The sequence below is a fragment of the Anarrhichthys ocellatus genome, unplaced genomic scaffold (genome assembly GCF_004355925.1).
Source record: "Anarrhichthys ocellatus isolate YVR2014 unplaced genomic scaffold, GSC_Weel_1.0 scaffold30, whole genome shotgun sequence".
NCBI classification, from domain to species: Eukaryota; Metazoa; Chordata; class Actinopteri; order Perciformes; family Anarhichadidae; genus Anarrhichthys; species Anarrhichthys ocellatus.
The window spans coordinates 5422488-5433257 of NW_022280060.1; positions in this window are offsets into that span (position 1 = coordinate 5422488).

The window sequence follows — 10770 nt, forward strand, 5'->3', positions numbered from 1 at the left end:
TCTGAGCTCTTCTTCTCTGGTCCAAAGTTTAAACTCCAGCCCAACACACCCAGCCAACGAGCTTTGCTTTGTCCCCATTGGCTACGGGGAGATATAATCTGATTGGTAGCCAAGAGTACACAACTAAGGAACTTCACAAGTTGGTCTATCTGGAGACGGAGGACATGAAGTCTCCACTAAGATGTAAAACACCATGAGGGTCAAAGTCTGATGTTTATTTTCCTCTTGTTTTTTTGATAGCTTATTGACAGAGGGATAGCTCTGACCTTTGCCATATATTCATAACACAATGGTAATACAATGGCCACGGTCTAGAAAAAAAAACCACGGCACTGGTTTTATAAATATTATAGAATAAGGCATTTCTGCCAAAGAGCACTGTTTATGAGATGACACACACTTATGTATGTGTATCAAATGATATTGGTTAATTCATTTTTTTAATCTTTAATTGTCTTTAATTGTCTTGTAAAGTAAATAAATAAATGATTAGACAGTTTGCATATTGGTGTGTTATGCCAGTTCTTGCGGAAATTGTTTCTTAAAGGAATCATTTATTTATAAGTGGGACTAATCAAAAGCAACCTGAGGTCTCTTAAGCACAAATGAGCCTGGTGGCTTCAAAACATGAATGTACTTGATGAAAACATAATTACACAGAAGCAATTTGCACCTTCTCTTTATAATTTTATAATTTGTTTGAGGGTTTCATTATTTTTCTTTCCCCAAAGCTTCAAAGCCCAGAGTTCAACAAGTACAAAAAAAAACCATTCATCATAGAGGAGACCCAAAAGCACAAAGACATCCATCAATGTAGTTATAGAGGAAGGATGCTATGACTTTTCCATGTTATGGTGAAAGAAAGAAGACAAAACGGACAAAATAGAACAAGACAACAGCAGTGTTTTCTGTGCTTTTTATTTTTTTTTATTGTAGTTTAATGTGGCCATTGAGAGATTTGTCACCACCTGAAAAAAATTACAGAATTTTTGTATTAACTAATTTTAGCCAGCATGACCACCACAAATCAATTGGGAGAAATACTGCAATAGAAGCGTAAAAATCGAAATCTTCATGATCTCGCCAATGAGGCACAGAGTTCAGAATCACCAATTCTTTCTGTTCCACCAAACTCTCCCCCTCGCTTCCTCTCTGAGCTCACTGCCATGTAGGAAGGTGGAATGAGGTCACTGCCTGTAATCATCATTTAATCAGAGTTACTGATGTCATGCTTTGCAGTCCTAGTAGGCAATACGTTTACTTGACTTGGTGGCATGGATCTGCTGCTGGGAAGGCGGCAGCACAGCAGGATAAATAAAAAGTGGAGGGAGCATAGCAAACAACCTCAGAGGGGAGGATGAAACAGAGCAGAGCCAGAGGAGGTGGAGGTTGTGGTGGAGGAGCAGCAGCTAAGCAACATCAGTGAATATAAGCGCTGAGATTTGATTGGTGTGATAAGGCTGTCAGCTGACTCAGCACAGAGTTAGAGCGTCTTGCCGAGGCTAGTCTGTTGAGTTTTCATAAAAGACTCATTATGCAATCGTTATTGCTTCATTATCTGATGAAGGAAGGTTCCAAAGGGCGAAAAACTCTATAATTACTCCACAAGCTGATTTTGAAAACTTCGACTCTGAAAAGCAGCTCGGTGCGAAGACATGTTCAATACGAACACAGAGTGAGTTCCATGGTGTAAACGTCTTATTGATGCCCACTTATCTCTCACTGTTTGTGTGTGTTTGTCACTGAGTCCCAGTGTCTTCACTGCAGGAATCCCCTAATGATGTTCTGACATTTATTTTAATTTGACCTTTTTTTCGGTTGTGGGTTATTTTGTGCCGAGTGTTGATCATTGTAATTTTGAAATGCAACAGTAATTGTTCAACAGCATGAACACAGACAATTGTGATGCATACTGGAAGGTGTGTTACGAAGTACAACTTATTAATATAAGTGAAGGGTTTTGCTGTGACTCCAAGAGTGTCAGTGTCAATTGGTCGGTCGGTCCCCCACGTCGGTAAGACAGACCTGTGTATTGCATGTTTGTATCTGTATATCGTCACATTGTTACCTGCCATAGGGACTACGGATGTAAATTAGCATTTCTGCTAACTCCGGCATGTTTTCATCTTGTATTTTATACTGATGTTCATTAAAAATGCTCTGTCCTTATCTAATAAATGAATAAATACATTTTGGATGAATATGTTTTGTACAGACATTCAATGTTCATCGACAATAAATCCTGCTAACTCTGGTGATCGTCTGACTTTTCCTCTATCACGGCCAGCAGGTTGAAACTTGTAATTTGGGTGAACCGCTACAGGATAGATGGCCATGAAATAAGCGACAGACATTCATGTCCCCCTCAGGACATTATCATAATAACTTTGGTGATCCCCTGACTTTTCATTTAGCAAGTTTTAATTTGGTGTTGGTGACCAAATACCTGCTAAACTAATGGCATCCCCATGATCTGTACTTTGTGTTTGGTGCTAATTAGCAAATGTTAGACTGTTAACATGTTTAATTGAGATGGTGAACATGTTACACATTACCTGCTATCAACATGTTGTCATTGTGAACATACATTATACATTAGAGACAATCAAAATGTTTTTCGCAAGGTTTAGACATGTTGTACGTAATATAAAAGTAAAATACATTTTCATCTGCATTTTACAAGAACTACACAGACAATTTCTGGTTGTTGGAACTGCTCTGGCTCAATTTCAGCTGCCCTGCTGGCTCAATTTCAGCAATTTCTGGGCATAAACAAACAAACAATTCAATTCCAAGGGACCTACCTCAAAAACACAGATTTGATCATGTTAAGTAACAGCTACCCAACAGAATAAACTCATATTCCGCTGTGTGAGTCTTCCGTTTGTGAGTGTGAAGTGGTTGTTGGGCTGGGACGCATAAATACCAAGAGCATACTATACCGCCGTGCAGGCCTTCACTCAGAAAACACTTCGTTCAAACTATAAGGTCAAAAGTCTGACAGCACTGTGAAATATGAATTTGAAGGTGTCTGGATGGACGCAGGTGGGTATTTGACTTACTACAACACTTACGTTTTCATTAATTCACTGTATGTCAGACCATTTCAATTTCAATTCCAATTCCTGGGGGGGGGGGGGGTTAAAAGTAATGAATAGTTGCCATCCTTGTGCGAATGTGCGGTAATGAAAGGCCTGCAGGGGAAATAAAAGCTAAACATGCATAATTAATGAATTGGACAGACTTGATCCCTGTTGCTGTTGTTGTTGACGGGTTTATATAACATTTGACAGAACGCTATTATTTCCTCATTTGAATGCTACTCTCCACTGTGCTTCATATTCCATGAATCTGAAATGAGGGTCAGATGACAACATATTCCAAATTGAAAGTTGTGGAGGAGAAAATATGTTAATGAGCCCCTGAAAACAACATCATACTGAGATTTACAGATGCTGAAGAGCAAATGCCAATCGTTACAGTAAATGCCAGTCTGACAAGAGCTGTAACACTGCAAGACCCCACAGATGACATGCATGATTTAAAATCAAAATCCCACAAAACACTAATTTCCGCTGATAGACGAACTAATGACAATCGTCATACTATAATAACATGGAATATAGTCTGGTTATGGCACAATAGCTTAGCTGACAGATGTGACATTTGGTGGCTGTCTTCATACATGACTATCGTAATCAGTCCAGTGGCTTCTTCTCTACTAAAACCTGCCATTGTTTTATGGTACTTGAACATGAGTATGTTTCAGTGCAGACATCTGTCTTTTATTCAGAATTGTTCTAAAAGTATCTTGAAGACGTAATTTAGTTTTTTCGTTTGCTTTTATCAAAGCCTTACAATACATTTGTGTGTCCTGAAGCTTTATTTTGCCCATGCAATAAAATAGAGGAGAAGAAAAACAATTCAGTTGAACAATACACCATAGAGGAAGCTAACACTGCGTCTACCAAGCAAAATACCATTCAAGGTCTGGGTCTGAGAGACTATTAGCATATCAGATCAGCAATGCGACAACAGGCTCATTTGCATAGACTCCCTTGTGTGAGTTAAGGTCGACATCAAGGCTGTACCAATAAACTCGGATCTGAGATCTGAATGTCATGCTTTTTGAAGAGCGAGCCTGTTGTCTGAGGCTTTGTAGGCTGGGAGAAAGAAGAAAAGGGAGAAGAAAGAGGACATTTTTGTTAGAGTCGTTAGAGAGAGCTTGTTAATTAAGAAAGTGAAGAACATAGATGCAACAGTGTGAAGCCAATATGTGTAATCGTGGCCATTTGGCCTTGTGGGTCACTTTATTAAATCATTCTTGTTCCTTTTAATTAATTCATGACTTATTCGCGACCACTCCAAGCCTTTAACACTGTATGTCATTCACCCGTTCACACCCATGTGAAAGCATAAAACCATGCAAGGTGCCATCAATTGTTCCCAATGACTTTGGGATCTGGTCATTTGTGAAGGACATTTGTCATACAATTTACGGACTACAAAATTCTCAAATGATAGAAGTCTAAAGCACTGTCAAGAAATGACATCTACGGAACCAGAATCTAAACAATGCGTTGGGCTGGGACTTCAGCTCTCTGATGCATTTTGTCAGAAAGACCAGCTTGTCTTCCACAAACCAAAAATGGCAGCGGCATTAAACAGTATCGGCATACACAATCAACACTGATGGTATCAGCAAAGTTAGATTAGTTAAATTAGTGATTGTGTTGTCCCTAAAAAAAGTCCTGATATCACAAAATGTGTCACCGTTTATAGCAGTATATCAGTAATGTTTCAGTTTCCCATTGAGATGCATCAGCCTCTCGGCAAAGTAAATCACATTTACTTGAGCAAAAAGAACTCCAGCACAGTAATCCGATGGGAATACGTCATTCTAAAAATAAGGAGACACGCATACTAGGCCTTCAAATTCCTTTTTTTATTTAGCTATATTTATTTTGTTTTTTCGAAGTGGCTTATTTATTAAATTCCTTTTTTTAGTGCCAAGGAAAACAGAGAGGGAGAAAAAATAAATAAAAAAGCCTTAATAATAGAATGTACCTGGATCCAACCCTTCCAGGATATGAAGAAGAGGTTTAAAAAGAAAAGAGGACACTAACTTAGGCCCTGTTTCTAAGAGATGGTTCCCACCCCCTGCCTCCAAAAATATTGATACATGGAGTAGTCTGAATTTCAAGCCATATTTGATGTTCCTATAATATTCTTAAAGGCATAAATTAACTGTGCCTGCAGACATTTGTGGCTAAAACTCTCTGCGTCAAGTCAAAGCGTTCGACAGTCTCCAACTTTCACTTTAGGTTTTTCTCTTTTCTAGTCACAAGCAGCACTGCAACTCAAAGCAGCCGAGCTTCTCAAAAGAAAAGCTGAGCACCAAGTGTACTATATTTTGAATTCAGATGTAGGATAGGTATTGCTGAGGTTGTCAATTGTGGTTTAAGCCCCTAATGTTTACAGGTAGTGATAGCACTTAATTCCTTCGGCGCCAAAGAACAGACATGCCCACGAGTCTCATTCAGCTCATTTATTGTGGTTCACTGGTCCGTATGACTCAGTTCGGACAATCTGGTGGCACACAAATGGATTAGCTATAGAGCTAAAGCAGACAGTTGCAGCAACTGTTGAAGAGAGTCGATATACAGCTAAAACACCCAAAGGAGTGAGGGTATCAAACAAAAGCTATAAGGTGAGGGAATACTGGACTTATATTTATAAATGAGAAACATACCTGGATGTTTAGGCAATGCACCTTTTCATGCAGAAGGATGCTTTGAACGGCACCAACTTGCAGAAAAACGTTGGACTGAAGATTAAGTTCACTATATTCCAAACATGTCATCTTGCAGGAGGGAGCCCCATGCAGAGACGAGTCCTTGCTTAGGACTGGCCCGCAAACATGCTGCACGGACTTTTCCTCCCAGCTGAATGGGAATGTCTGGGAATCAACCACTGCAGTGCTTGAGGGGTTCTGCTCAAAAAGACATCTGGGTTGCTTTGCTCTCTCATCACAACGAGGGGCATATTTATTTTTGCATTTAGTTTTTTGATGCAATATGCAGACTCTACCACCTTTTGATATTAATGTCTGATGGTACTTGAAGACAGTGGACACGATAATTGAAGATGATGTTGTTGTGCTCACGAAACACCATCGAAGATAAACAAGTATTCTGAATACAGTTTTGTTGCAATTGTGTTAGCTGCTAATTTCCGATCTGCTCCATGTTGTTGTGCGACACATTGTCACATGTCAACGTGTCAAATAGCTATTCTTGGTCATTGGCCCCTGAGCTTCAAACTATCACGCTCTGCCATCATTTTTGGATGTGTCAGTAATGGCAGGTGTCAGTTTCCACTCGTTACATGCAAAGTGTCTTTTCAAAATAAACTTCCATCTTCCATCTCAGTTAAATTGACCCATGACTAGCGAGTGACTAACAAGCCCCATGTGACTAGCGACTCACATGAGTCACGTGCTAACGACACTAACAACTCACAGGACGTATGACTCACTTGACTAACGACTCATGTGACTAGTGACTGATCTGACAAAATGTCAACTTTTCCTTTTTGTTTTGCACTGGCCATGTACGGCGGCCTTCTAGATGATGCATGCAGCAAGTTGGCTTCAAACTTGGCATGCATGTCACATGATTGTAGCTGCTTCATAGTAAGTCCTCCCACCACTTACTGGTGGGCTCTTACTTAGATGTTTTAGATGATTTGTCCTCCTCGTGTATGTCAAAGAGAGATAACCAGCTGACTAAGGAGGCCAAATATCCAGAGCTATCTACTCAGCCCTGCTTGTTCAGCTGGCAGGGTCTGTACGGGAGTGATTTCTGTCTATATTATTAACCACGGATGTGATATTTATGATGCAGCTTTAGGGGAACTGGCAATAATTTATTACAGTTTAGTCATTATTTAGACATGGGTGTCCTTACATGAGAGGAAATCACAGTGGAACACAGCTTCCATCTGCTGGTTAGAAAATGTAAGTACAAATTAAACCTTGGATCAGGGATCACTGATATTTTCTTATTTGCTGATGGTGGAAATATAAATCTGTGTTTGGTCAGAAATTAGATTTCATATTTAAAGTAAAATGCTACTACAGTACCATGGGCTATCCTGTATTCTAGTACTGATTTGTAATATGTATTTTTTTTTTAAATAGCCAGAGATAAATGCAGGACGAACCTGTATCATTTTCTTTGAACACACTATTCTGCATCTTCTGGTCAGCCATAAACCGTGAAAAATATTTTCTCCACAAATTGAACAAAATTGAGCAAGGGAGGAAAGAAGGGACACAGGAGCTTGAACACCATGTAGTCCGTTGATGTAATAATGTTTTTCTGGACATTGTATTAATACTAAACAGCAGCAAATCAGATCACAGCAGTGACTTGGATTAGGAAGAAGGACAAGATTGCTCCGCAGGCTGGCCATTTATCTCGCCCGTATAACAAAACTGCAACAATCACAGCATGCGATGGGATTCTTTTAGAAGCCATGTTGTGGATGATAAAAATGTATCTTCAATATGTAAAAATTGCCTCGTCATTTCCAATCATTCCTTGGATTGATTGCTGCTCAGCAAGAGACCCGGTGGAGGAGAATTGTCTGCTTCATAGCCCTCAGTGGGCAGAGAGCGTCCTGCTCAGCCTCATCCTGGATTGATGTCGAAGCTTGAGCCAAATCAGCAATCGTGGAAGAAGTACATAGATCTTTTACTTAAAAGTAAAAGTAGTAATACCACTAAGTACAAATACTCTGTTACAAGTAAAAGTCTTGCGTTCAAAATATCTTACATATATAGGGAAAGTAGAAATACCTATTATGTAGAATGGGCCATTTCAGAATGATTATATCATTGGATTATAATTATTGACTCACTAATGTGTATTCATGGTCTCTAGGCGGTAAAGATGGGGCTAATTTGACTTTGGCATGCTGCTGGGTAGCTTGTGAATTTCCCCCCAGGGCTCACCATCTATTATTATTATTCATAATTTATTTGTCTGTTATGTTTTGCATTAATAATCCGGATGTGCACAGTAACTATTAATTGAAGTTATCAAATAATTGTAGTGGAGTAAAAAGTACAATATTTAGTGGAGTAGAATTATATAGTTAAAATGGAATTACTCAAGTGAATTTTTGAGTACCTCAAGATTGTATGAGAAAATGTACTTAGTTACTTTCCACCACTGCAAATCAGTCAGCTGCCATGACTCAACTAGAATCAAACAATAAAGTAGACTGGAATAACTGGGAAAATGAGAAATGTTTCAATCTGTAATAAGAGATTATTAGATTGGGGTATATTTAGGCAAATTTTAAGAAAGCTGAACTTTCAAAATTGCTCTGATGCGGTTCAAGTTAAGATTTCAATAAAGAAGATTGTATTTAGTCCCATAATTTAGCACATAATGATCAAGACAGTGAGCCCAAATGAAAGAGCCAGTTATCTTTCTCACCTAATGACTACATCCGTGTTGTAATTGGAATTAAAAATGTAAGATTGGGGTGCTCAAAAATACGTGCTTTTAAATTAAAATCTGTCTCTTGATTATTTTCAATCCACAAAAAGAGAATGTATACAGTACATATATCACACATTATGTGTTCCTCTGAATGGTTGCAAAGGGAGAAAAAAATCATTAGGAAAGACATGTTTGTGTTCTTCAGTGGAAAAGCTCTGATCGATATCGAAGAGCTCTACACAACTTTTAGACCAGGTCCCTTATTGAGAAAAAGGTGCGGCGCCATAACTCCACAGTTCAACCTGCTCTTATCACATCTCATCTGCCTGTTAAGCCACTGGTCCATAAAACTGTCTCCAGCGTGGTATGCCATCATCACATCACACCTTAATTTTCTCGAACAACACCTCACAGTCGAACGAGTATGCTTTGCAATGCATAACCAGAGTGCAATGGTGAATTAGGCACGAGGGACACCTCCAACTCTTCCCGCTTATTAAACCCCAACTGCACTTTCAGAACTTCACCATGCCAGCCCAAGCAGAGAAGAAGCTCCCCCTTAACGGCAAAGTGTTGTTTCGTCAAGTTCCTCATTCAGTCGCTGCCTTCAACTCCTGACTGGGTGGCATATGGCAAGTTAAATTGTGTGTGCTCGTATTTGCTGTGTGCTATGTGCCTTGTTGCTGTCTTTGCACAATATGTAAGTGAGTTACTGGATGTGGATGTGGAAAATAATGTTGAATTTGGGTAATTAGGAAGTGTGTGTGTGTGTGTGTGTGTGTGTGTGTGTGTGTGTTTGTGTGTGAGCGTGTCTGCCTGCCTGTCTTGACTGTATGTCTACAAGTGCACACAGAATGCAAAATGACTCCCCTGGCTGCATTTGTCTCCCTCTAGGCCTTCCAGACTTCCCAAGCTGAACAGATCCAGCCCGGCTGCCTCCCTCTCAGGGTCCAGACTGGTTAACAAGCAGCAGAATAAACGCCAGCCGGTTAAATTGTATGTAACTTTTTTTAGTTCGCACTAATAGTGTGACCTTTATTGATTTCTTGTCTCTGCTTTCAGCTTGGTGCAACACTAATGGCATTGGTCAATAAAAAACCATGAAGTGGAAGTTCTCAATACCCCTCCCCCCTGTGTTGACCACATCCCTAAAAATAGCCACTCAGCCTCCCTTCGGACTCTGGAGAGCCGGTGCCATGACAGCTCAGTGCTCTTACTCAACATGAGCTGCACTGCGTCCCCGTTTGTTTCCCCACTGCAGATGTAAGAGGGCTAACATGCTGAGCCATCCACCAAACACTTCACTCCCGTACCCTGCCAACATGCCATTCAGATGGCCGGGCCACATTCAGTGAGAAACCCTGCCTCTTTTGATCAATACATGTGGAACACGATGAGCAGAGCATAAAGCAACACTGTGACTGTGGCCAATCGAAAAAAAAACAGCAGTTTCGGCCGTCACGCACGGCCCTCTGGGATCTACTTCTTCTAAGAATTACATTCAAGAACATGTTTACAATGAAATAAAATAAAAAAGCCCTGTGTCTGTGCAGCCACCACCCACCGCTTTATTGACTGGTCATGTCAATGTGTACCCCTGCCTGCTGATGTCTTTCCCTCTCTTAACAGTTATTGAGCTTTGCAGAAAGAAATATTATGAGCACCAGTTCAATAGCTGAAATTGTCCTCCTCCCAGTGAAAACAACCATCTGCTCTGGAGAGCCTATGTCTCTCTCTCCAAACTTCTCAACCCTGAACTTTGTTGACAGTCTGTTTCCCACTGCAGGCCGAGGCCCCTTCGGATGTGAGCCTTCGCTTGCTTTACAGGTGCACTGCTGAATTCAGAGCAACGGAGGCAGTTGAATGCAATTCTCTCACACGGTGATGCAGCCATTGGTGAGTCAAAGATCTGGGAGGGGACCCCTGCGGTGCCGCTCCTCCACAGTGAGAGAAGCAACAGCAGCCGCCAGCAGCAGCTCGTATTGATTCACCTTGCAGCCTTGAGCCTGCTGTCACAGACAGTATATATCACTTTATTTAATCCACTGTTAAATAGGCTGTAATTAGAAATCTGTCCAGCGGATGTTTTTAAGTTAAAGGGTGGTTTGTGGCTAAATTGTAAACCAAACTATTGTCCCTGTTGCGTATCAGTTTTGTCTGTGTTGTTCTTCTTTCGGTTAATTGATGATTTTGTTTTAATGATGGATTTGGATCTGAGTGCTGTTGACAGTGTCTGCAAAGAGAAGGCAAATGATGC